Source organism: Narcine bancroftii, chromosome 6 (assembly GCF_036971445.1).
Source record: "Narcine bancroftii isolate sNarBan1 chromosome 6, sNarBan1.hap1, whole genome shotgun sequence".
Taxonomy (NCBI): Eukaryota; Metazoa; Chordata; class Chondrichthyes; order Torpediniformes; family Narcinidae; genus Narcine; species Narcine bancroftii.
The window spans coordinates 248,565,297-248,591,949 of record NC_091474.1 but is presented as its reverse complement, the minus strand read 5'-3'; positions in this window follow the sequence as shown (position 1 = coordinate 248,591,949).

Here is a 26,653-nt window from a genome sequence, read left to right as displayed (position 1 = left end):
AAGGCGCGGAAAGAGTGGAGGGGAAAGAGCAGAGGTGAAAGAGAGGCATAGAGACAGAGTTGGGGAATCAGAGGCGGGGAATCAGAGACGGGGAATCAGAGGCGGGCAATCAGAGGTGGGAAATCAGAGACGGGGAATCTGAGGCAGGGAATCTGAGGCAGGGAATCAGAGCCGGGGAATCTGAGGCGGGGAATTAAAGGCGGGGAAAGAGATGTTTGGAAACGGATGCCGGGAAAGTTGTGCGGAAAGGGAGGCAGGGAATCAGAGGCGGGGAATCAGAGGCAGGGAATCAGAGGCCGGGAATCAGAGGCGGGGAATTAGAGGCAGGGAATCAGATGCGGGGAATCAGAGCCGGGGAATCTGAGGTGGGGAATCAGAGGTGGGGAATCAGAGGCGGGGAATCAGAGGCGGGGAATCAGAGGCGGGTAATCAGAAGTGGGAAATCAGAGGCAGGGAATCTGAGGCAGGAAATCTGAGGCAGGGAATCAGAGCCGGGGAATCTGAGGCGGGGAATCAGAGGCGGGTCATCAGAGGCGGGGAATCAGAGGCGGGGAATCAGAGGCGGGGAATCAGAGGCGGCGAATCAGAAGCGGGGAATCAGAGGTGGGGAATCAGATGCGGGGAATCAGAGGCAGGGAATCTGAGGCAGGGAAACTAAGGCAGGGAATCTGAGGTGGGGAATCAGAAGTGGGGAATCAGAGGCGGGGAATTAGAGGCGGGGAATCAGAGGTGGGGAATCAGAGGCAGGGAATCAGATGAAGGGAATAAGATGAAGGGAATCTGAGGCAGGGAATCTGAGGCAGGGAATCTGAGGCGGGGAATCTGAGGCGGGGAATCTGAGGCGGGTTATCAGAAGGGGGAAATGAGATGTGGGAAACGAGATGCAGAGAAAGAGGCACGGAAATAGAGGCAGCGAAAGAGAGGCAGGGTATCAGAGGCAGGGAATCAGAGGCGGGGAATCAGAGACACGGAAAGAGAGGCGTGGAATCAGAGGTGCGGAATCAGAGCCGGCGAATCTGAGCCAGCAAATAGGAGGCAGAGTAACAGAGACGGAGAAACGTGGGTGCGGAATCGGAGGCGGGGATTCAGAGGCAGGGAATCAGATGCAGGTTATCAGAGGCAGGGAATCAGAGGCAGGGAATCTGAGGCGGGAATCAGAGGCGGGGAATCAGAGGCGGGGAATCAGATGCGGGGAATCAGAGGCAGGGAATCTGAGGCAGGGAATCTGAAGCAGGGAATATGAGCCAGGGAATTTGAGGCAGGGAATCAGAGGTGGGGAATCAGAGGCGGGGAATCAGAGGCGGGGAATCTGAGGCGGGGAATCAGACGCAGGGAATCAAATGAAGGGAATCAGATGAAGGGAATCTGAGGCAGGGAATCTGAGGCAGGGAATCTGAGGCGGGGAATCTGAGAGGGGGAATCTGAGTCGTGGAATCTGAGGCGGGGTATCTGAGGCAGGGAATCACAGGCATGGAATCAGAGGCGGTTTATCAGAGGGGGGAAATGAGATGTGGGAAACAAGATGCAGAGAAAGATGCAAGGAAATAGAGGCAGGGAATGAGAGGCAGGGTATCAGAGGCAGGGAATCAGAGGCGGGGAATCAGAGGCAGGGAATCAGAGGCAGGGAATCAGAGGCGGGGAATCAGAGGCAGGGAATCAGAGGCAGGGAATCAGAGGCAGGGAATCAGAGGAGGGGAATCAGAGGCAGGGAATCAGAGGCGGGGAATCAGAGGCAGGGAATTAGAGGCAGGGAATCAGAGGAGGGGAATCAGAGGTGGGGAATCAGAGGGAGGAAAAGAGATGTGGGGAAAGAGAGGCAGAGAAAGAGGCGCGGAAATAGAGGCAGGGAAAGAGAGGCGGGGAATGAAAGGTGGGGAATCAGAGGCGGGGAATCAGAGGCGTGGAATCTGAGGCGGGGAAAGAGATGTGGGGAAACGGAGGCCGGGAAAGTTGGGCGGAAAGGGAGGCGGGTAATCAGAGGCAGGGAATCAGAGACGGGGAATCAGAGGCGGGGAATCCGAGGCGGGGAAACAGAGGCGGGGAATCAGAGGCGGGGATTCAGAGGCTGGGATTCAGAGGCGGGGAATCAGAGCTGGAGAATCTGATGCGGGGAATCAGATGCGGGGAATCAGAGGCGTGGAATCAGAGGCGGGGAATCAGAGGCGGGGAATCAGATGCGAGGAATCAGAGGCGGGGAATCAGAGGCGGGGAATCAGATGCGGGAATCAGAGGCAGGGAATTTGAGGCAGGGAATCTGAGGCAGGGAATCTGTCGCAGGGAATCTGAGGCAGGGAATCAGAGCCGGGGAATCTGAGGCGGGGAATCAGAGGTGGGGAATCAGAGGTGGGGAATCAGAGGTGGGGAATCAGAGGCGGGGAATCAGAGGCGGGGAATCAGAGGCGGGGAATATGAGGCAGGGAATCAGAGCCGGGGAATCTGAGGCGGGGAATCAGAGGCGGGGAATCAGAGGCTGGTTATCAGAGGGGGGAAATGAGATGTGGTAAACGAGATGCAGAGAAAGAGGCACGGAAATAGAGGCAGGAAAAGAGAGGCAGGGTATCAGAGGCAGGGAATCAGAGGCGCAGAATCAGAGACACGGAAAGAGAGGCGTGGAATCAGAGTCGCGGAATCAGAGGCAGGGAATCAGGGGCAGGGAATCAGAGGCAGGGAATCAGAGGCAGGGAATCATAGGCAGGGAATCTGAGGCGGGGAATCAGGGGCAGGGAATCAGAGGCAGGGAATCAGAGGCAGGGAATCATAGGCAGGGAATCAGAGGAGGGGAATCAGAGGCAGGGAATCTGATGCAGGGAATCAGAGGCAGGGAATCTGAGGCAGGGAATCTGATGCAGGGAATCAGAGCCGGGGAATCTGAGGCGGGGAATCAGAGGCGGGGAATCAGAGGCGGCGAATCTGAGCCGGGAAATAAGAGGCAGAGAAACAGATGCGGTGAAACATTGGTGTGGAATCGGAGGCGGGGTATCAGTGGCCAGGAATCAGAGGCAGGGAATCAGAGGCAGGGAATCAGAGGCAGGGAATCAGAGGCAGGGAATCTGATGCGGGGAATCTGAGGTGGGGAATCAGAGGTGGTGAAACAGGCGGGTAAACAGAGGTGGGTAAACATAGGCAGATAAATAGAGGCGTGGAAAGAGATGGGTGAAACATAGTGGATGGAATTTGTGTGTTGAAAATGAGGTACACAGAAAAGATCAAACAGAGTTGTTGAAATTGAGGGAGGGAAAGAGAGGCGCGGAAAGAGTGGAGGTGAAAGAACAGAGGTGAAAGAGAGGCATAGAGACAGAGTTGGGGAATCAGAGGCGGGGAATCAGAGGCGGGGAATAAGAGGCGGGCAATCAGAGGCAGGAAATCAGAGACGGGGAATCTGAGGCAGGGAATCTGAGGCAGGGAATCAGAGCCGGGGAATCTGAGGCGGGGAATTAGAGGTGGGGAAAGAGATGTGGGGAAACGGAGGCTGGGAAAGTTGTGCAGATAGGGAGGCGAGGAATCAGAGGCGGGTATCTGAGGCAGGGAATCAGAGGCCGGGAATCAGAGGCGGGGAATTAGAGGCAGGGAATCAGAGCCGGGGAATCTGAGGCGGGGATTCTGAGGCGGGGAATCAGAGGTGGGGAATAAGAGGCGGGGAATCAGAGGCGGGGAATCAGAGGCGGGTAATCAGAAGTGGGAAATCAGAGGCAGGGAATCTGAGGCAGGGAATCTGAGGCAGGGAATCAGAGCCGGGGAATCTGAGGCGGGGAATCAGAGGCGGGTCATCAGAGGCAGGGAATCAGAGGCGGGGAATCAGAGGAGGGGAATCAGAGGCGGCGAATAAGAGGCGGGGAATCAGAGGCGGGGAATCAGAGGCGGGGAATCAGAGGCAGGGAATCAGAGGCAGGGAATCAGAGGAGGGGAATCAGAGGCGGGGAATCAGAGGCGGGGAATCAGAGGCAGGGAATCAGATGAAGGGAATAAGATTAAGGTAATCTGAGGCAGGGAATCTGAGGCAGGGAATCTGAGGCGGGGAATCTGAGGCGGGGAATCAGAGGCAGGGAATCAGAGGCAGGGAATTCGAGGAGGGGAATCAGAGGCGGGGAATCAGAGGGAGGAAAAGAGATGTGGGGAAAGAGAGGCAGAGAAAGAGGCGCGGAAATAGAGGCAGGGAAAGAGAGGCGGGGAATGAAAGGTGGGGAATCAGAGGCGGGGAATCAGAGGCGTGGAATCTGAGGCGGGGAATCAGAGGCGTGGAATCTGAGGCGGGGAAAGAGATGTGGGGAAACGGAGGCCGGGAAAGTTGCGCTGAAAGGGAGGCGGGTAATCAGAGGCAGGGAATCTGAGGCGGGGAATCATAGGCGTGGAATCAGAGGAGTGGAATCAGAGGCGCGGAATCAGAGGCAGGGAATCAGAGGCAGGGAATCAGAGGCGGGGAATCAGATGCGGGGAATCAGAGGCACGGAATCAGAGGCAGGGAATCAGAGGCAGGGAATCAGAGGAGGGGAATCAGAGGCAGGGAATCAGAGGCGGGGAATCAGAGGCGGGGAATCAGAGCCGGGGAATCTGAGGTGGGGAATCAGAGGCGGGGAATCAGAGGCGGGGAATCTGAGGCAGGGAATCTGATGCAGGGAATCAGAGCCGGGGAATCTGAGGCGGGGAATCAGAGGCGGGGAATCAGAGGCGGGGAATCAGAGGCGGGCAATCAGAGACACGGAAAAGAAGCGTGGAATCAGAGGCGCGGAATCAGAGCCGGCGAATCTGAGCCGGGAAATAAGAGGCAGAGAAACAGAGGCGGTGAAACATTGGTGTGGAATCGGAGGCGGGGTATCAGTGGCCGGGAATCAGAGGCAGGGAATCAGAGGCAGGGAATCAGAGGCAGGGAATCAGAGGCAAGGAATCAGAGGCAGGGAATCTGAGGCGGGGAATCTGAGGTGGGGAATCAGAGGTGGTGAAACAGGCGGGTAAACAGAGGTGGGTAAATATAGGCAGATAAATAGAGGCGTGGAAAGAGATGGGTGAAACATAGTGGATGGAAATTGTGTGTTGAAAATGATGTACACAGAAAAGATCAAACAGAGTTGTTGAAATTGAGGGAGGGAAAGAGAGGCGAGGAAAGAGTGGAGGTGAAAGAACAGAGGTGAAAGAGAGGCATAGAGACAGAGTTGGGGAATCAGAGGCGGGGAATCAGAGGCGGGGAATCAGAGGCGGGCAATCAGAGGCAGGAAATCAGAGACGGGGAATCTGAGGCAGGGAATCTGAGGCAGGGAATCAGAGCCGGGGAATCTGAGGCGGGGAATTAGAGGTGGGGAAAGAGATGTGGGGAAATGGATGCTGGGAAAGTTGTGCAGATATGGAAGCGAGGAATCAGAGGCGGGGAATCAGAGGCAGGGAATCAGAGGCCGGGAATCAGAGGCGGGGAATTAGAGGCAGGGAATCAGAGCCGGGGAATCTGAGGCGGGGAATCTGAGGCGGGGAATCAGAGGTGGGGAATAAGAGGCGGGGAATCAGAGGCGGGGAATCAGAGGCGGGTAATCAGAAGTGGGAAATCTGAGGCAGGGAATCTGAGGCAGGGAATCTGAGGCAGGGAATCAGAGGCGGGGAATCAGAGGAGGGGAATCAGAGGCGGCGAATCAGAGGCGGGGAATCAGAGGCAGGGAATCTGAGGCAGGGAAACCAAGGCAGGGAATCTGAGGTGGGGAATCAGAGGCGGGGAATCAGAGGCAGGGAATCAGAGGCGGGGAATCAGAGGCGGGGAATCAGAGGCAGGGAATCAGATGAAGGGAATAAGATGAAGGTAATCTGAGGCAGGGAATCTGAGGCAGGGAATCTGAGGCGGGGAATCTGAGGCGGGGAATCTGAGGCGGGTTATCAGAGGGGGGAAATGAGATGTGGGAAACGAGATGCAGAGAAAGATGCACGGAAATAGAGGCAGGGAATGAGAGGCAGTGTATCAGAGGCTGGGAATCAGAGGCGGGGAATCAGAGACACGGAATGAGAGGCGTGGAATCAGAGGCGCGGAATCTGAGGCAGGGAATCAGAGGCAGGGACTCAGAGGCGGGGAATCAGAGGCGGGGAATCAGAGGCAGGGAATCAGAGGCAGGGAATCAGAGGCAGGGAATCAGAGGAGGGGAATCAGAGGCGGGGAATCAGAGGCGGGGAATCAGAGGCAGGGAATCAGAGGCAGGGAATCAGAGGAGGGGAATCAGAGGCGGGGAATCAGAGGGAGGAAAAGAGATGTGGGGAAAGAGAGGCAGAGAAAGAGGCGTGGAAATAGAGGCAGGGAAAGAGAGGCGGGGAATGAAAGGTGGGGAATCAGAGGCGGGGATTCAGAGGCGTGGAATCTGAGGCGGGGAAAAGATGTGGGGAATCGGAGGCCGGGAAAGTTGCGCTGAAAGGGAGGCGGGTAATCAGAGGCAGGGAATCTGAGGCGGGGAATCAGAGGCGTGGAATCAGAGGAGTGGAATCAGAGGCGGGGATTCAGAGGCAGGGAATCAGATGCGAGGCATCAGAGGCGGGGAATCAGAGGCGGGGAATCAGATGCGGGGAATCAGAGGCAGGGAATTTTAGGCAGGGAATCTGAGGCAGGGAATCAGAGCCGGGGAATCTGAGGCAGGGAATAAGAGGCGGGGAATCAGAGCCGGGGAATCTGAGGTGGGGAATCAGAGGCGGGGAATCAGAGGCGGGGAATCAGAGGATGTGAATCAAAGGTGGGGAATCATAGGCGGGGAATCAGAGGCGTGGAATCAGAGGCGGGGTATCTGAGGCAGGGAATCAAGGCCGGGGAATCTGAGGTGGGGAATCAGAGGCGGGGAATCAGAGGCGGGTTATCAGAGGGGGGAAATGAGATGTGGTAAACGAGATGCAGAGAAAGAGGCACGGAAATAGAGGCAGGCAAAGAGAGACACGGAAAGAGAGGCGTGGAATCAGAGGCGAGGAGTCAGAGGCAGGGAATCAGAGGCAGGGAATCAGAGGCAGGGAATCATAGGCAGGGAATCTGAGAGGCGGGGAATCAGAGGCGGGGAATCAGAAGCGGGGAATCAGAGGCGGGGAATCAGAGGCAGGGAATCTGATGCAGGGAATCAGAGGCAGGGAATCTGAGGCAGGGAATCTGATGCAGGGAATCAGAGCCGGGGAATCTGAGGCGGGGAATCAGAGGCGGGGAATCAGAGGCGGGCTATCAGAGACACGGAAAGAGAAGAGTGGAGTCAGAGGTGCGGAATCAGAGCCGGCGAATTTGAGCCGGGAAATAAGAGGCAGAGAAACAGAGGCGGTGAAACATTGGTGTGCAATCGGAGGCGGGGTATCAGTGGCAGGGAATCAGAGGCAGGGAATAAGAGGCAGGGAGTCAGAGGCAGGGAATCAGAGGCGGGGAATAAGAGGCGGGGAATCAAAGGCGGGGAATCAGAAGCAGGAAATCTGAGGCAGGGAATCTGAGGCAGGGAATCAGAGGCAGGGAATCAGAGGCCGGGAATCAGAGGCGGGGAATAAGAGGCAGGGAATCAGAGCCGGGGAATCTGAGGCGGGGAATCTGAGGCGGGGAATCAGAGGTGGGGAATAAGAGGCTGGGAATCAGAGGCGGGGAATCAGAGGCGGGTAATCAGAAGTGGGAAATCAGAGGCAGGGAATCTGAGGCAGGGAATCTGAGGCAGGGAATCAGAGCCGGGGAATCTGAGGCGGGGAATCAGAGGCGGGTCATCAGAGGCAGGGAATCAGAGGCGGGGAATCAGAGGAGGGGAATCAGAGGCGGCGAATCAGAGGCGGGGAATCAGAGGCAGGGAATCTGAGGCAGGGAAACCAAGGCAGGGAATCTGAGGTGGGGAATCAGAGGCGGGGAATCAGAGGCAGGGAATCAGAGGCGGGGAATCAGAGGCCGGGAATCAGAGGCAGGGAATCAGATGAAGGGAATAAGATGAAGGTAATCTGAGGCAGGGAATCTGAGGCAGGGAATCTGAGGCGGGGAATCTGAGGCGGGGAATCTGAGGCGGGTTATCAGAGGGGGGAAATGAGATGTGGGAAACGAGATGCAGAGAAAGATGCACGGAAATAGAGGCAGGGAATGAGAGGCAGTGTATCAGAGGCAGGGAATCAGAGGCGGGGAATCAGAGACACGGAAAGAGAGGCGTGGAATCAGAGGCGCGGAATCAGAGGCAGGGAATCAGAGGCAGGGAATCAGAGGCGGGGAATCAGAGGCGGGGAATCAGAGGCAGGGAATCAGAGGCAGGGAATCAGAGGCAGGGAATCAGAGGAGGGGAATCAGAGGCGGGGAATCAGAGGCGGGGAATCAGAGGCAGGGAATCAGAGGCAGGGAATCAGAGGAGGGGAATCAGAGGCGGGGAATCAGAGGAAGGAAAAGAGATGTGGGGAAAGAGAGGCAGAGAAAGAGGCGTGGAAATAGAGGCAGGGAAAGAGAGGCGGGGAATGAAAGGTGGGGAATCAGAGGCGGGGAATCAGAGGCGTGGAATCTGAGGCGGGGAAAGAGATGTGGGGAAACGGAGGCCGGGAAAGTTGCGCTGAAAGGGAGGCGGGTAATCAGAGGCAGGGAATCTGAGGCGGGGAATCAGAGGCGTGGAATCAGAGGAGTGGAATCAGAGGCGGGGATTCAGAGGCAGGGAATCAGATGCGAGGCATCAGAGGCGGGGAATCAGAGGCGGGGAATCAGATGCGGGGAATCAGAGGCAGGGAATTTTAGGCAGGGAATCTGAGGCAGGGAATCAGATCCGGGGAATCTGAGGCAGGGAATAAGAGGCAGGGAATCAGAGCCGGGGAATCTGAGGTAGGGAATCAGAGGCGGGGAATCAGAGGCGGGGAATCAGAGGCGGGGTATCTGAGGCAGGGAATCAAGGCCGGGGAATCTGAGGTGGGGAATCAGAGGCGGGGAATCAGAGGCGGGTTATCAGAGGGGGGAAATGAGATGTGGTAAACGAGATGCAGAGAAAGAGGCACGGAAATAGAGGCAGGCAAAGAGAGGCAGGGTATCAGAGGCAGGGAATCAGAGGCGCGGAATCAGAGACACGGAAAGAGTGGCGTGGAATCAGAGGCGAGGAGTCAGAGGCAGGGAATCAGAGGCAGGGAATCAGAGGCAGGGAATCATAGGCAGGGAATCTGAGAGGCGGGGAATCAGAGGCGGGGAATCAGAAGCGGGGAATCAGAGGCGGGGAATCAGAGGCAGGGAATCTGATGCAGGGAATCAGAGGCAGGGAATCTGAGGCAGGGAATCTGATGCAGGCAATCAGAGCCGGGGAATCTGAGGCGGGGAATCAGAGGCGGGTTATCAGAGGGGGGAAATGAGATGTGGTAAACGAGATGCAGAGAAAGAGGCACGGAAATAGAGGCAGGCAAAGAGAGGCAGGGTATCAGAGGCAGGGAATCAGAGGCGCGGAATCAGAGACACGGAAAGAGTGGCGTGGAATCAGAGGCGAGGAGTCAGAGGCGAGGAGTCAGAGGCAGGGAATCAGAGGCAGGGAATAAGAGGCAGGGAGTCAGAGGCAGGGAATCAGAGGCGGGGAATAAGAGGCGGGGAATCAAAGGCGGGGAATCAGAAGCAGGAAATCTGAGGCAGGGAATCTGAGGCAGGGAATCTGAGGCAGGAATCAGAGGCGGGGAATCAGAGGCAGGGAATCAGAGGCGGGGAATCAGAGGCAGGGAATCTGAGGCAGGGAATCTGATGCAGGGAATCAGAGCCGCGGAATCTGAGGCAGGGAATCAGACACGGGGAATCAGAGGCGGGGAATCAGAGGCGGGGAATAAGAGGCGGGGAATCAAAGGCGGGGAATCAGAAGCAGGAAATCTGAGGCAGGGAATCTGAGGCAGGGAATCTGAGGCAGGAATCAGAGGCGGGGAATCAGAGGCAGGGAATCAGAGGCGGGGAATCAGAGGCAGGGAATCTGAGGCAGGGAATCTGATGCAGGGAATCAGAGCCGCGGAATCTGAGGCAGGGAATCAGACACGGGGAATCAGAGGTGGGGAATCAGAGGCAGGGATTCTGAGGCAGGGAATCTGAGGCAGGGAATCTGAGGCAGGGAATCAGAGGCGGGGAATCAGAGGCAGGGAATCAGAGGCGGGGAATCAGAGGCGGGGAATCAGTGGGAGGAAAAGCGTTGTGGGGAAAGAGAGGCAGAGAAAGAGGCGCGGAAATAGAGGCAGGGAAAGAGAGGCGGGGAATGAAAGGTGTGGAATCAGAGGTGGGGAAACAGGCGGGTAAACAGAGGCAGGTAAACATAGGTGGATAAATAGCGGCGGGGAAAGAGGCGGGCGAAACATAGTGGTTGGAACTTGTGTGTTTAAAATCAGGTACACAAAACAGATCAAACAGTGTTGTTGAAATTGAGGGAGGGAAAGACAGGCACGGAAAGAGTGGAGTGGAAAGAGTGGAGGCGAAAGAGAGGCGTCCAGACAGAGGTGGGGAATCAGAGGCGGGGAATCAGAGGCGGTGAAACAGGTGGGTAAACACAGGCGGATAAACATAGGTGGAAAAATAGAGGCGGGGAAAGTGATGGGTGAAACATAGTGGTTGGAACTTGTGTGTTGAAAATGAGGTACACAGAACAGATCAAACAGAGTTGTTGAAATTGAGGGAGGGAAAGAGAGGCGCGGAAAGAGTGTAGGGGAAAAAGCGGAGGCGAAAGAAAGGCATACAGACAGAGGTGGGGAATCAGAGGCGGGGAATCAGAGGCGGGGAATCAGAGGCGGGGAATAAGAGGCGGGGAATCAGAGGCGGGGAATCAGAGGCCGGGAATCTGAGGCAGGGAATCTGAGGCAGGGAATCTGAGGCAGGGAATCAGAGGCGGGGAATCAGAGGCAGGGAATCAGAGGCGGGGAATCAGAGGCGGGGAATCAGCGGGAGGAAAAGAGATGTGGGGAAAGAGAGGCAGAGTAAGAGGCGCGGAAATAGTGGCAGGGAAAGAGAGGCGGGGAATGAAAGGTGGGGAATCAGAGGCGGGGAATCAGAGGCGGGCTATCAGAGACACGGAAAGAGAACTGTGGAATCAGAGGCGCGGAATCAGAGCCGGCGAATCTGAGCCGGGAAATAAGAGGCAGAGAAACAGAGGCGGTGAAACATTGGTGTGGAATCGGAGGAGGGGTATCAGTGGCAGGGAATCAGAGGCAGGGAATAAGAGGCAGGGAATCAGAGGCAGGGAATCAGAGGCAGGGAATCAGAGGCTGGGAATCAGAGGCGGGGAATAAGAGGCAGGGAATCGAAGGCGGGGAATCAGAAGCAGGAAATCTGAGGCAGGGAATCTGAGGCAGGGAATCTGAGGCAGGAATCAGAGGCGGGGAATCAGAGGCAGGGAATCAGAGGCGGGGAATCAGAGGCAGGGAATCTGAGGCAGGGAATCTGATGCAGGGAATCAGAGCCGGGGAATCTGAGGCAGGGAATCAGACACGGGGAATCAGAGGCGGGGAATCAGAGGCGGGGAAAAAGAGGCGGGGAATCAGAGGCGGGGAATCAGAGGCAGGGAATCTGAGGCAGGGAATCTGAGGCAGGGAATCTGAGGCAGGGAATCAGAGGCGGGGAATCAGAGGCAGGGAATCAGAGGCGGGGAATCAGAGGCGGGGAATCAGCGGGAGGAAAAGCGTTGTGGGGAAAGAGAGGCAGAGAAAGAGGCGCGGAAATAGAGGCAGGGAAAGAGAGGCGGGGAATGAAAGGTGGGGAATCAGAGGTGGGGAAACAGGCGGGTAAACAGAGGCAGGTAAACATAGGTGGATAAATAGCGGCGGGGAAAGAGGCGGGCAAAACATAGTGGCTGGAACTTGTGTGTTTAAAATCAGGTACACAAAACAGATCAAACAGTGTTGTTGAAATTGAGGGAGGGAAAGACAGGCACGGAAAGAGTGGAGTGGAAAGAGTGGAGGCGAAAGAGAGGCGTCGAGACAGAGGTGGGGAATCAGAGGCGGGGAATCAGAGGCGGTGAAACAGGTGGGTAAACAGAGGCGGGTAAGCATAGGCGGAAAAATAGAGGCGGGGTAAGTGATGGGTGAAACATAGTGGTTGGAACTTGTGTGTTGAAAATGAGGTACACAGAACAGATCAAACAGAGTTGTTGAAATTGAGGGAGGGAAAGAGAGGCGCGGAAAGAGTGTAGGGGAAAAAGCGGAGGCGAAAGAAAGGCATACAGACAGAGGTGGGGAATCAGAGGCGGGGAATCAGAGGCGGGGAATCAGAGGCGGGCAATCAGTGGCGGGCAATCAGAGGTGGGGAATCAGAGGCGGGGAATAAGAGGCCTGGAATCAGAGGCGGGGAATCAGAGGCGTGTAATCAGAGGCGGGGAATCTGAGGCGGGGAATCAGAGGCGGGGAAACAGAGGCGGGGAATCAGAGGCGGGGATTCAGAGGCGGGGTTTCAGAGGCTGGGAATCAGAGGCGGGGAATCAGAGGCGGGGAATCAGAGGCGGGGAATAGGAGACAGGGAATCTGAGGCAGGGAATCTGAGGCAGGGAATCTGAGGCAGGGAATCTGAGGCAGGGAATCTGAGGCGGGGAATCTGAGGCGGTAAATCTGAGTCGGGGAATCTGGGGCACGGAATCTGAGGCAGTGAATCAGAGGCATGCAATCAGAGGCGGGTTATCAGAGGGGGCAAATGAGATGTGGGAAACTATTTGCAGAGAAAGAGGCACGGAAATAGAGGCAGGCAAATAGAGGCAGGGTATCAGAGGCAGGGAATCAGAGGCGTTGAATCAGAGACAAGGAAAGAGAGGCGTGGAATCAGAGGTGCGGAATCAGAGGCAGGGAATCAGAGGCAGGGAATCAGAGGCAGGGAATCAGAGGCAGGGAATCAGAGGCAGGGAAACAGAGGCAGGGAATCAGAGGGAGGCAATCAGAGGCAGGGAATCTGAGGCAGGAAATCTGAGGCAGGGAATCTGAGGCAGGGACTGAGGCAGGGAATCTGAGGCGGGGAATCAGAGGCGGGGAATCAGAGGCAGGGAATCAGAGGCAGGGAATCAGAGGGAGGGAATCAGATGAAGGGAATCAGATGAAGGGAAGCTGAGGCAGGGAATCTGAGGCAGGGAATCTGAGGCAGGGAATCTGAGTCGGGGAATCTGAGGCGGAGAAACTGAGGCGGGGAATCTGAGGCGGGGAATCTGAGGCGGGGAATCTGAGGTGGGGCATCTGAGGCGGGGAATCTGAGGCGGGGAATCTGAGGCAGGGAATCTAAGGCGGGGAATCTGAGGCATGGAATCTCAGGCAGGGAATCAGAGCCGGGGAATCTGAGGTGGGGAATCTGAGGTGGGGAATCAGAGGCGGGGAAACAGAGGCAGGGAATCTGAGGAAAAGAATCTGAGGCAGGGAATCTGAGTCAGGGAATAAGAGGCGGGGAATAAGAGGCGGGGAATCAGAGGCGGGGAATCAGAGGCATGGAATCAGAGGCGGGTAATCAGAGTGGGCAAATCAGATGTGGGAAACTAGATGCAGAGAAAGAGGCACGGAAATAGAGGCAGGCAAAGAGAGGCAGGGTATCTGAGGCAGGGAATATGAGGCGGGGAATCAGAGACACGGAAAGAGAGGCGGGGAATCAGAGGCGCGGAATCTGAGGCAGGGAATCAGAGGCAGGGAATCAGAGGCAGGGATTTAGAGGCAGGGAATCAGAGGCAGGGAATCAGAGGCAGGGAATCAGAGGCAGGGAATCAGAGGCAGGGAATCAGAGGCAGGGGATCAGAGGCAGGGAATCAGAGGCAGGCAATCAGAGGCAGGGAATCTGAGGCGGGGAATCTGAGGCGGGGAATCTGAGGCGGGGAATCTGAGGCGGGGAATCTGAGGCGGGGAATCTGAGGCGGGGAATCTGAGGCGGGGAATCTGAGATGGGGAATCTGAGGCGGGGAATCTGAGGCGGGGATTCTGAGGCGGGGTATCTGAGGCGGGGAATCTGAGGCGGGGAATCTGAGGCGGGGTATCTGAGGCAGGGAATCTCAGGCAGGGAATCAGAGCCGGGGAATCTGAGGCGGGGAATCAGAGGCGGGGATTCAGTGGCGGGGAAACAGAGGCAGGGAATCAGAGGCGGGGAATCAGAGGCGGGAATCAGAGGCGGGGAATAAGAGGCGGGGAATCAAAGGCGGGGAATCAGAGGCAGGGAATATGAGGCAGGGAATCTGAGGCAGGGAATCTGAGGAAGGGAATCAGAGGCGGGGAATCAGAGGCAGGGAATCAGAGGCAGGGAATCTGAGGCAGGGAATCTGAGGCAGGGAATCAGAGGCAGGGAATCAGAGGCAGGGAATCTGAGGCAGGGAATCTGATGCAGGGAATCAGAGCCGGGGATTCAAAGGCGGGGAATCAGAGGCGGGGAATCAGAGGCGGGGAATAAGAGGCGGGGAATCAAAGGCGGGGAATCAGAGGCAGGGAATCTGAGGCAGGGAATCTGAGGCAGGGAATCTGAGGCAGGGAATCTGAGGCAGGGAATCAGAGGTAGGGAATCAGAGGCAGGGAATCAGAGGCAGGCAATCAGAGGCAGGGAATCTGAGGCAGGGAATCTGAGGCAGGGAATCTGAGGCGGGGAATCTGAGGCGGCGAATCTGAGGCGGGGAATCTGAGGCGGGGAATCTGAGGCGGGGAATCTGAGGCAGGGAATCTGAGGCGGGGAATCTGAGACGGGGAATCTGAGGCGGGGAATCTGAGGCGGGGATTCTGAGGCGGGGTATCTGAGGCGGGGAATCTGAGGCGGGGAATCTGAGGCGGGGTATCTGAGGCAGGGAATCTCAGGCAGGGAATCAGAGCCGGGGAATCTGAGGCGGGGAATCAGAGGCGGGGATTCAGAGGTGGGGAATCAGAGGCGGGGAATCAAATGCGGGGAATAAGAGGCGGGGAATCAAAGGCGGGGAATCAGAGGCAGGGAATCTGAGGCAGGGAATCTGAGGCAGGGAATCTGAGGCAGGGAATCAGAGGCGGGGAATCAGAGTCAGGGAATCAGAGGCGGGGAATCAGAGGCAGGGAATCTGAGGCAGGGAATCTGATGCAGGGAATCAGAGCCGGGGATTCAGAGGCGGGGAATCAGAGGCGGGGAATCAGAGGCGGGGAATAAGAGGCGGGGAATCAAAGGCGGGGAATCAGAGGCCGGGAATCTGAGGCAGGGAATCAGAGGCGGGGAATAAGAGGCGGGGAATCAGAGGCGGGGAATCAGAGGCGGGGAATAAGAGGCGGGGAATCAAAGGCGGGGAATCAGAGGCCGGGAATCTGAGGCAGGGAATCAGAGGCGGGGAATAAGAGGCGGGGAATCAGAGGCGGGGAATCAGAGGCCGGGAATCTGAGGCAGGGAATCTGAGGCAGGGAATCTGACGCAGGGAATCAGAGGCGGGGAATCAGAGGCAGGGAATCAGAGGCGGGGAATCAGAGGCGGGGAATCAGCTGGAGGAAAAGAGATATGGGGAAAGAGAGGCAGAGAAAGAGGCGCGGAAATAGAGGCAGGGAAAGAGAGGCGGGGAATGAAAGGTGGGGAATCAGAGGCGGGGAAACAGGCGGGTAAACAGAGGCAGGTAAACATAGGCGGAAAAATAGAGGCGGGGAAAGTGATGGGTGAAACATAGTGGTTGGAACTTGTGTGTTGAAAATGAGGTACACAGAACAGATCAAACAGAGTTGTTCAAATTGAGGGAGGGAAAGAGAGGCGCGGAAAGAGTGTGGGGGAAAAAGCGGAGGCTAAAGAGAGGCATACAGACAGAGGTGGGGAATCAGAGGCGGGGAATCAGAGGCGGGGAATCAGAGGCGGGCAATCAGTGGCAGGCAATCAGAGGTGGGGAATCAGAGGCGGGGAATAAGAGGCCTGGAATCAGAGGTGGGGAATCAGATGCGTGGAATCAGAGGCGGGGAATCAGGTGCGGGGAATCAGAGGCGGGGAATCAGAGGCGGGGATTCAGAGGCGGGGATTCAGAGGCTGGGAATCAGAGGCGGGGAATCAGAGGCGGGGAATCAGAGGCGGGGAATCGGACGCATGGAATCTAAGGCAGGGAATCTGAGGCAGGGAATCTGAGGCAGGAAATCTGAGACAGGGAATCTGAGGCGGGGAATCTGAGGCGGTAAATCTGAGTCGGGGTATCTGAGGCAGGGAATCTGAGGCAGTGAATCAGAGGCATGGAATCAGAGGCGGGTTATCAGAGGGGGCAAATGAGATTTGGGAAACTAGATGCAGAGAAAGAGGCATGGAAATAGAGGCAGGCAAAGAGAGGCAGGGTATCAGAGGCAGGGAATCAGAGGCGGGGAATCAGAGACAAGGAAAGAGAGGCGTGGAATCAGAGGTGCGGAATCAGAGGCAGGGAATCAGAGGCAGGGAATCAGAGGCAGGGAATCAGAGGCGGGGAATAGGAGACAGGGAATCTGAGGCAGGGAATCTGAGGCAGGGAATCTGAGGCGGGGAATCTGAGGCATGGAATCTCAGGCAGGGAATCAGAGCCGGGGAATCTGAGGTGGGGAATCAGACGTGGGGATTCAGAGGCGGGGAAACAGAGGCAGGGAATCTGAGGCAGGGAATCTGAGGCAGGGAATAAGAGGCGGGGAATAAGAGGCGGGGAATCAGAGGCGTGGAATCAGAGGCATGGAATCAGAGGCGGGTAATCAGAGGGGGCAAATCAGATTTGGGAAACTAGATGCAGAGAAAGAGGCACGGAAATAGAGGCAGGCAAAGAGAGGCAGGGTATCTGAGGCAGGGAATCTGAGGCGGGGAATCAGAGACACGGAAAGAGAGGCGGGGAATCACAGGCGCGGAATCAGAGGCAGGGAATCAGAGGCAGGGAATCAGAGGCAGGGATTTAGAGGCAGGAAATCAGAGGCAGGGAATCAGAGGCAGGGAATCAGAGGCAGGGAATCAGAGGCAGGGAATCAGAGGCAGGGAATCAGAGGCAGGGAATCAGAGGCAGGCAATCAGAGGCAGGGAATCTGAGGCAGGGAATCTGAGGCGGGGAATCTGAGGCGGGGAATCTGAGGCGGGGAATCTGCGGTGGGGAATCTGAGGCGGGGAATCTGAGGCGGGGAATCTGAGGCGGGGAATCTGAGGCGGGGAATCTGAGACGGGGAATCTGAGGCGGGGAATCTGAGGCGGGGATTCTGAGGCGGGGTATCTGAGGCGGGGAATCTGAGGCGGGGAATAAGAGGCAGGGAATCAGAGGCAGGGAATCAGAGGCAGGGAATCGGAGGCAGGGAATCAGAGGCAGGGAATCAGAGGCGGGGAATCAGAGGCAGGGAATCAGAGGTGGGGAATAAGAGGCAGGGAATGAAAGGCGGGGTATCAGAAGCAGGAAATCTGAGGCAGGGAATCTGAGGCAGGGAATCTGAGGCAGGAATCAGAGGCGAGGAATCAGAGGCAGGGAATCAGAGGCGGGGAATCAGAGGCAGGGAATCTGAGGCAGGGAATCTGATGCAGGGAATAAGAGCCGGGGAATCTGAGGCAGGGAATCAGACACGGGGAATCAGAGGCGGGGAATCAGAGGCGGGGAATAAGAGTCGGGGAATCAAAGGCGGGGAATCAGAAGCAGGAAATCTGAGGCAGGGAATCTGAGGCAGGGAATCTGAGGCAGGAATCAGAGGCGGGGAATCAGAGGCAGGGAATCAGAGGCGGGGAATCAGAGGCAGGGAATCTGAGGCAGGGAATCTGATGCAGGGAATCAGAGCCGGGGAATCTGAGGCAGGGAATCAGACACGGGGAATCAGAGGCGGGGAATCAGAGGCGGGGAATCAGAGGCGGGGAATCAGAGGCAGGGAATCAGAGGCGGGGAATCAGAGGCAGGGAATCAGAGGCGGGGAATCAGAGGCGGGGAATCAGCGGGAGGAAAAGCGTTGTGGGGAAAGAGAGGCAGAGAAAGAGGCGCGGAAATAGAGGCAGGGAAAGAGAGGCGGGGAATGAAAGGTGCGGAATCAGAGGTGGGGAAACAGGCGGGTAAACAGAGGCAGGTAAACATAGGTGGATAAATAGCGGCGGGGAAAGAGGCGGGCAAAACATAGTGGTTGGAACTTGTGTGTTTAAAATCAGGTACACAAAACAGATCAAACAGTGTTGTTGAAATTGAGGGAGGGAAAGACAGGCACGGAAAGAGTGGAGTGGAAAGAGTGGAGGCGAAAGAGAGGCGTCGAGACAGAGGTGGGGAATCAGAGGCGGGGAATCAGAGGCGGTGAAACAGGTGGGTAAACAGAGGCAGGTAAACATAGGCGGAAAAATAGAGGCGGGGAAAGTGATGGGTGAAACATAGTGGTTGGAACTTGTGTGTTGAAAATGAGGTACACAGAACAGATCAAACAGAGTTGTTGAAATTGAGGGAGGGAAAGAGAGGCGTGGAAAGAGTGTAGGGGAAAAAGCGGAGGCGAAAGAAAGGCATACAGACAGAGGTGGGGAATCAGAGGCGGGGAATCAGAGGCGGGGAATCAGAGGCGGGCAATCAGTGGTGGGCAATCAGAGGTGGGGAATCAGAGGCGGGGAAACAGAGGCGGGGAATCAGAGGCGGGGATTCAGAGGCGGGGATTCAGAGGCTGGGAATCAGAGGCGGGGAATCAGAGGCGCGGAATCAGAGGCAGGGAATCAGAGGCAGGGAATCAGAGGCGGGGAATCAGATGCGGGGAATCAGAGGCACGGAATCAGAGGCAGGGAATCAGAGGCAGGGAATCAGAGGAGGGGAATCAGAGGCAGGGAATCAGAGGCGGGGAATCAGAGGCGGGGAATCAGAGGCGGGGAATCTGAGGCAGGGAATCTGATGCAGGGAATCACAGCCGGGGAATCTGAGGCGGGGAATCAGAGGCGGGGAATCAGAGCCGGGAAATAAGAGGCAGAGAAACAGAGGCGGTGAAACATTGGTGTGGAATCGGAGGCGGGGTATCAGTGGCCGGGAATCAGAGGCAGGGAATCAGAGGCAGGGAATCAGAGGCAGGGAATCAGAGGCAAGGAATCAGAGGTGGGGAATCAGAGGCGGGGAAACAGAGGCGGGGAATCAGAGGCGGGGATTCAGAGGCGGGGATTCAGAGGCTGGGAATCAGAGGCGGGGAATCAGAGGCGCGGAATCAGAGGCAGGGAATCAGAGGCAGGGAATCAGAGGCGGGGAATCAGATGCGGGGAATCAGAGGCACGGAATCAGAGGCAGGGAATCAGAGGCAGGGAATCAGAGGAGGGGAATCAGAGGCAGGGAATCAGAGGCGGGGAATCAGAGGCGGGGAATCAGAGGCGGGGAATCTGAGGCAGGGAATCTGATGCAGGGAATCACAGCCGGGGAATCTGAGGCGGGGAATCAGAGGCGGGGAATCAGAGCCGGGAAATAAGAGGCAGAGAAACAGAGGCGGTGAAACATTGGTGTGGAATCGGAGGCGGGGTATCAGTGGCCGGGAATCAGAGGCAGGGAATCAGAGGCAGGGAATCAGAGGCAGGGAATCAGAGGCAAGGAATCAGAGGCAGGGAATCTGAGGCGGGGAATCTGAGGTGGGGAATCAGAGGTGGTGAAACAGGCGGGTAAACAGAGGTGGGTAAACATAGGCAGATAAATAGAGGCGTGGAAAGAGATGGGTGAAACATAGTGGATGGAAATTGTGTGTTGAAAATGAGGTACACAGAAAAGATCAAACAGAGTTGTTGAAATTGAGGGAGGGAAAGAGAGGCGAGGAAAGAGTGGAGGTGAAAGAACAGAGGTGAAAGAGAGGCATAGAGACAGAGTTGGGGAATCAGAGGCAGGGAATCAGAGCCGGGGAATCTGAGGCGGGGAATTAGAGGTGGGGAAAGAGATGTGGGGAAACGGATGCTGGGAAAGTTGTGCAGATAGGGAAGCGAGGAATCAGAGGCGGGGAATCACAGGCAGGGAATCAGAGGCCGGGAATCAGAGGCGGGGAATTAGAGGCAGGGAATCAGAGCCGGGGAATCTGAGGCGGGGAATCTGAGGCGGGGAATCAGAGGTGGGGAATAAGAGGCGGGGAATCAGAGGCGGGGAATCAGAGGCGGGTAATCAGAAGTGGGAAATCAGAGGCAGGGAATCTGAGGCAGGGAATCTGAGGCAGGGAATCAGAGCCGGGGAATCTGAGGCGGGGAATCAGAGGCGGGTCATCAGAGGCAGGGAATCAGAGGCGGGGAATCAGAGGAGGGGAATCAGAGGCGGGGAATCAGAGGCAGGGAATCAGATGAAGGGAATAAGATGAAGGTAATCAGAGGCGGGTCATCAGAGGCAGGGAATCAGAGGCGGGGAATCAGAGGCGGGGAATCAGAGGCAGGGAATCTGAGGCAGGGAAACCAAGGCAGGGAATCTGAGGTGGGGAATCAGAGGCGGGGAATCAGAGGCAGGGAATCAGAGGCGGGGAATCAGAGGCGGGGAATCAGAGGCAGGGAATCAGATGAAGGGAATAAGATGAAGGTAATCTGAGGCAGGGAATCTGAGGCAGGGAATCTGAGGCGGGGAATCTGAGGCGGGGAATCTGAGGCGGGTTATCAGAGGGGGGAAATGAGATGTGGGAAACGAGATGCAGAGAAAGATGCACGGAAATAGAGGCAGGGAATGAGAGGCAGTGTATCAGAGGCAGGGAATCAGAGGCGGGGAATCAGAGACACGGAAAGAGAGGCGTGGAATCAGAGGCGCGGAATCTGAGGCAGGGAATCAGAGGCAGGGAATCAGAGGCGGGGAATCAGAGGCGGGGAATCAGAGGCAGGGAATCAGAGGCAGGGAATCAGAGGCAGGGAATCAGAGGAGGGGAATCAGAGGCGGGGAATCAGAGGCGGGGAATCAGAGGCAGGGAATCAGAGGCAGGGAATCAGAGGAGGGGAATCAGAGGCGGGGAATCAGAGGGAGGAAAAGAGATGTGGGGAAAGAGAGGCAGAGAAAGAGGCGTGGAAATAGAGGCAGGGAAAGAGAGGCGGGGAATGAAAGGTGGGGAATCAGAGGCGGGGAATCAGAGGCGTGGAATCTGAGGCGGGGAAAGAGATGTGGGGAATCGGAGGCCGGGAAAGTTGCGCTGAAAGGGAGGCGGGTAATCAGAGGCGGGGAATCAGAGGCGGGGAATCAGATGCGGGGAATCAGAGGCAGGGAATTTTAGGCAGGGAATCTGAGGCAGGGAATCAGAGCCGGGGAATCTGAGGCAGGGAATAAGAGGCAGGGAATCAGAGCCGGGGAATCTGAGGTGGGGAATCAGAGGCGGGGAATCAGAGGCGGGGAATCAGAGGATGTGAATCAAAGGTGGGGAATCATAGGCGGGGAATCAGAGGCGGGGAATCAGAGGCGGGTTATCAGAGGGGGGAAATGAGATGTGGTAAACGAGATGCAGAGAAAGAGGCACGGAAATAGAGGCAGGCAAAGAGAGACACGGAAAGAGAGGCGTGGAATCAGAGGCGAGGAGTCAGAGGCAGGGAATCAGAGGCAGGGAATCAGAGGCAGGGAATCATAGGCAGGGAATCTGAGAGGCGGGGAATCAGAGGCGGGGAATCAGAAGCGGGGAATCAGAGGCGGGGAATCAGAGGCAGGGAATCTGATGCAGGGAATCAGAGGCAGGGAATCTGAGGCAGGGAATCTGATGCAGGGAATCAGAGCCGGGGAATCTGAGGCGGGGAATCAGATGCGGGGAATCAGAGGCGGGCTATCAGAGACACGGAAAGAGAAGAGTGGAGTCAGAGGTGCGGAATCAGAGCCGGCGAATTTGAGCCGGGAAATAAGAGGCAGAGAAACAGAGGCGGTGAAACATTGGTGTGCAATCGGAGGCGGGGTATCAGTGGCAGGGAATCAGAGGCAGGGAATAAGAGGCAGGGAGTCAGAGGCAGGGAATCAGAGGCGGGGAATAAGAGGCGGGGAATCAAAGGCGGGGAATCAGAAGCAGGAAATCTGAGGCAGGAATCTGAGGCGGGGAATTAGAGGTGGGGAAAGAGATGTGGGGAAACGGATGCTGGGAAAGTTGTGCAGATAGGGAGGCGAGGAATCAGAGGCGGGGAATCAGAGGCAGGGAATCAGAGGCCGGGAATCAGAGGCGGGGAATTAGAGGCAGGGAATCAGAGCCGGGGAATCTGAGGCGGGGAATCTGAGGCGGGGAATCAGAGGTGGGGAATAAGAGGCGGGGAATCAGAGGCGGGGAATCAGAGGCGGGTAATCAGAAGTGGGAAATCAGAGGCAGGGAATCTGAGGCAGGGAATCTGAGGCAGGGAATCAGAGCCGGGGAATCTGAGGCGGGGAATCAGAGGCGGGTCATCAGAGGCAGGGAATCAGAGGCGGGGAATCAGAGGAGGGGAATCAGAGGCGGCGAATCAGAGGCGGGGAATCAGAGGCAGGGAATCTGAGGCAGGGAAACCAAGGCAGGGAATCTGAGGTGGGGAATCAGAGGCGGGGAATCAGAGGCAGGGAATCAGAGGCGGGGAATCAGAGGCGGGGAATCAGAGGCAGGGAATCAGATGAAGGGAATAAGATGAAGGTAATCTGAGGCAGGGAATCTGAGGCAGGGAATCTGAGGCGGGGAATCTGAGGCGGGGAATCTGAGGCGGGTTATCAGAGGGGGGAAATGAGATGTGGGAAACGTGATGCAGAGAAAGATGCACGGAAATAGAGGCAGGGAATGAGAGGCAGTGTATCAGAGGCAGGGAATCAGAGGCGGGGAATCAGAGACACGGAAAGAGAGGAGTGGAATCAGAGGCGCGGAATCAGAGGCAGGGAATCAGAGGCAGGGAATCAGAGGCGGGGAATCAGAGGCGGGGAATCAGAGGCAGGGAATCAGAGGCAGGGAATCAGAGGCAGGGAATCAGAGGAGGGGAATCAGAGGCGGGGAATCAGAGGCGGGGAATCAGAGGCAGGGAATCAGAGGCAGGGAATCAGAGGAGGGGAATCAGAGGCGGGGAATCAGAGGAAGGAAAAGAGATGTGGGGAAAGAGAGGCAGAGAAAGAGGCGTGGAAATAGAGGCAGGGAAAGAGAGGCGGGGAATGAAAGGTGGGGAATCAGAGGCGGGGAATCAGAGGCGTGGAATCTGAGGCGGGGAAAGAGATGTGGGGAAACGGAGGCCGGGAAAGTTGCGCTGAAAGGGAGGCGGGTAATCAGAGGCAGGGAATCTGAGGCGGGGAATAAGAGGCGGGGAATCAGAGGCTGGGAATCAGAGGCGGGGAATAAGAGGCAGGGAATCAAAGGCGGGGAATCAGAAGCAGGAAATCTGAGGCAGGGAATCTGAGGCAGGGAATCTGAGGCAGGAATCAGAGGCGGGGAATCAGAGGCAGGGAATCAGAGACGGGGAATCAGAGGCAGGGAATCTGAGGCAGGGAATCTGATGCAGGGAATCAGAGCCGGGGAATCTGAGGCAGGGAATCAGACACGGGGAATCAGAGGCGGGGAATCAGAGGCGGGGAATCAGAGGCGGGGAGTCAGAGGCAGGGAATCAGAGGCGGGGAATAAGAGGCGGGGAATCAAAGGCGGGGAATCAGAAGCAGGAAATCTGAGGCAGGAATCTGAGGCGGGGAATTAGAGGTGGGGAAAGAGATGTGGGGAAACGGATGCTGGGAAAGTTGTGCAGATAGGGAGGCGAGGAATCAGAGGCGGGGAATCAGTGGCAGGGAATCAGAGGCAGGGAATAAGAGGCAGGGAGTCAGAGGCAGGGAATCAGAGGCGGGGAATAAGAGGCGGGGAATCAAAGGCGGGGAATCAGAAGCAGGAAATCTGAGGCAGGAATCTGAGGCGGGGAATTAGAGGTGGGGAAAGAGATGTGGGGAAACGGATGCTGGGAAAGTTGTGCAGATAGGGAGGCGAGGAATCAGAGGCGGGGAATCAGAGGCAGGGAATCAGAGGCCGGGAATCAGAGGCGGGGAATTAGAGGCAGGGAATCAGAGCCGGGGAATCTGAGGCGGGGAATCTGAGGCGGGGAATCAGAGGTGGGGAATAAGAGGCGGGGAATCAGAGGCGGGGAATCAGAGGCGGGTAATCAGAAGTGGGAAATCAGAGGCAGGGAATCTGAGGCAGGGAATCTGAGGCAGGGAATCAGAGCCGGGGAATCTGAGGCGGGGAATCAGAGGCGGGTCATCAGAGGCAGGGAATCAGAGGCGGGGAATCAGAGGAGGGGAATCAGAGGCGGCGAATCAGAGGCGGGGAATCAGAGGCAGGGAATCTGAGGCAGGGAAACCAAGGCAGGGAATCTGAGGTGGGGAATCAGAGGCGGGGAATCAGAGGCAGGGAATCAGAGGCGGGGAATCAGAGGCGGGGAATCAGAGGCAGGGAATCAGATGAAGGGAATAAGATGAAGGTAATCTGAGGCAGGGAATCTGAGGCAGGGAATCTGAGGCGGGGAATCTGAGGCGGGGAATCTGAGGCGGGTTATCAGAGGGGGGAAATGAGATGTGGGAAACGTGATGCAGAGAAAGATGCACGGAAATAGAGGCAGGGAATGAGAGGCAGTGTATCAGAGGCAGGGAATCAGAGGCGGGGAATCAGAGACACGGAAAGAGAGGAGTGGAATCAGAGGCGCGGAATCAGAGGCAGGGAATCAGAGGCAGGGAATCAGAGGCGGGGAATCAGAGGCGGGGAATCAGAGGCAGGGAATCAGAGGCAGGGAATCAGAGGCAGGGAATCAGAGGAGGGGAATCAGAGGCGGGGAATCAGAGGCGGGGAATCAGAGGCAGGGAATCAGAGGCAGGGAATCAGAGGAGGGGAATCAGAGGCGGGGAATCAGAGGAAGGAAAAGAGATGTGGGGAAAGAGAGGCAGAGAAAGAGGCGTGGAAATAGAGGCAGGGAAAGAGAGGCGGGGAATGAAAGGTGGGGAATCAGAGGCGGGGAATCAGAGGCGTGGAATCTGAGGCGGGGAAAGAGATGTGGGGAAACGGAGGCCGGGAAAGTTGCGCTGAAAGGGAGGCGGGTAATCAGAGGCAGGGAATCTGAGGCGGGGAATAAGAGGCGGGGAATCAGAGGCTGGGAATCAGAGGCGGGGAATAAGAGGCAGGGAATCAAAGGCGGGGAATCAGAAGCAGGAAATCTGAGGCAGGGAATCTGAGGCAGGGAATCTGAGGCAGGAATCAGAGGCGGGGAATCAGAGGCAGGGAATCAGAGACGGGGAATCAGAGGCAGGGAATCTGAGGCAGGGAATCTGATGCAGGGAATCAGAGCCGGGGAATCTGAGGCAGGGAATCAGACACGGGGAATCAGAGGCGGGGAATCAGAGGCGGGGAATCAGAGGCGGGGAATCAGAGGCAGGGAATCAGAGGCGGGGAATCAGAGGCAGGGAATCAGAGGCGGGGAATCAGAGGCGGGGAATCAGCGGGAGGAAAAGCGTTGTGGGGAAAGAGAGGCAGAGAAAGAGGCGCGGAAATAGAGGCAGGGAAAGAGAGGCGGGGAATGAAAGGTGCGGAATCAGAGGTGGGGAAACAGGCGGGTAAACAGAGGCAGGTAAACATAGGTGCATAAATAGCGGCGGGGAAAGAGGCGGGCAAAACATAGTGGTTGGAACTTGTGTGTTTAAAATCAGGTACACAAAACAGATCAAACAGTGTTGTTGAAATTGAGGGACGGAAAGACAGGCACGGAAAGAGTGGAGTGGAAAGAGTGGAGGCGAAAGAGAGGCGTCGAGACAGAGGTGGGGAATCAGAGGCGGGGAATCAGAGGCGGTGAAACAGGTGGGTAAACAGAGGCAGGTAAACATAGGCGGAAAAATAGAGGCGGGGAAAGTGATGGGTGAAACATAGTGGTTGGAACTTGTGTGTTGAAAATGAGGTACACAGAACAGATCAAACAGAGTTGTTGAAATTGAGGGAGGGAAAGAGAGGCGTGGAAAGAGTGTAGGGGAAAAAGCGGAGGCGAAAGAAAGGCATACAGACAGAGGTGGGGAATCAGAGGCGGGGAATCAGAGGCGGGGAATCAGAGGCGGGCAATCAGTGGCGGGCAATCAGAGGTGGGGAATCAGAGGCGGGGAAACAGAGGCGGGGAATCAGAGGCGGGGATTCAGAGGCGGGGATTCAGAGGCTGGGAATCAGAGGCGGGGAATCAGAGGCGCGGAATCAGAGGCAGGGAATCAGAGGCAGGGAATCAGAGGCGGGGAATCAGATGCGGGGAATCAGAGGCACGGAATCAGAGGCAGGGAATCAGAGGCAGGGAATCAGAGGAGGGGAATCAGAGGCAGGGAATCAGAGGCGGGGAATCAGAGGCGGGGAATCAGAGCCGGGGAATCTGAGGTGGGGAATCAGAGGCGGGGAATCAGAGGCGGGGAATCTGAGGCAGGGAATCTGATGCAGGGAATCACAGCCGGGGAATCTGAGGCGGGGAATCAGAGGCGGGGAATCAGAGGCGGGCAATCAGAGACACGGAAAAGAAGCATGGAATCAGAGGCGCGGAATCAGAGCCGGCGAATCTGAGCCGGGAAATAAGAGGCAGAGAAACAGAGGCGGTGAAACATTGGTGTGGAATCGGAGGCGGGGTATCAGTGGCCGGGAATCAGAGGCAGGGAATCAGAGGCAGGGAATCAGAGGCAGGGAATCAGAGGCAAGGAATCAGAGGCAGGGAATCTGAGGCGGGGAATCTGAGGTGGGGAATCAGAGGTGGTGAAACAGGCGGGTAAACAGAGGTGGGTAAACATAGGCAGATAAATAGAGGCGTGGAAAGAGATGGGTGAAACATAGTGGATGGAAATTGTGTGTTGAAAATGAGGTACACAGAAAAGATCAAACAGAGTTGTTGAAATTGAGGGAGGGAAAGAGAGGCGAGGAAAGAGTGGAGGTGAAAGAACAGAGGTGAAAGAGAGGCATAGAGACAGAGTTGGGGAATCAGAGGCAGGAAATCAGAGAC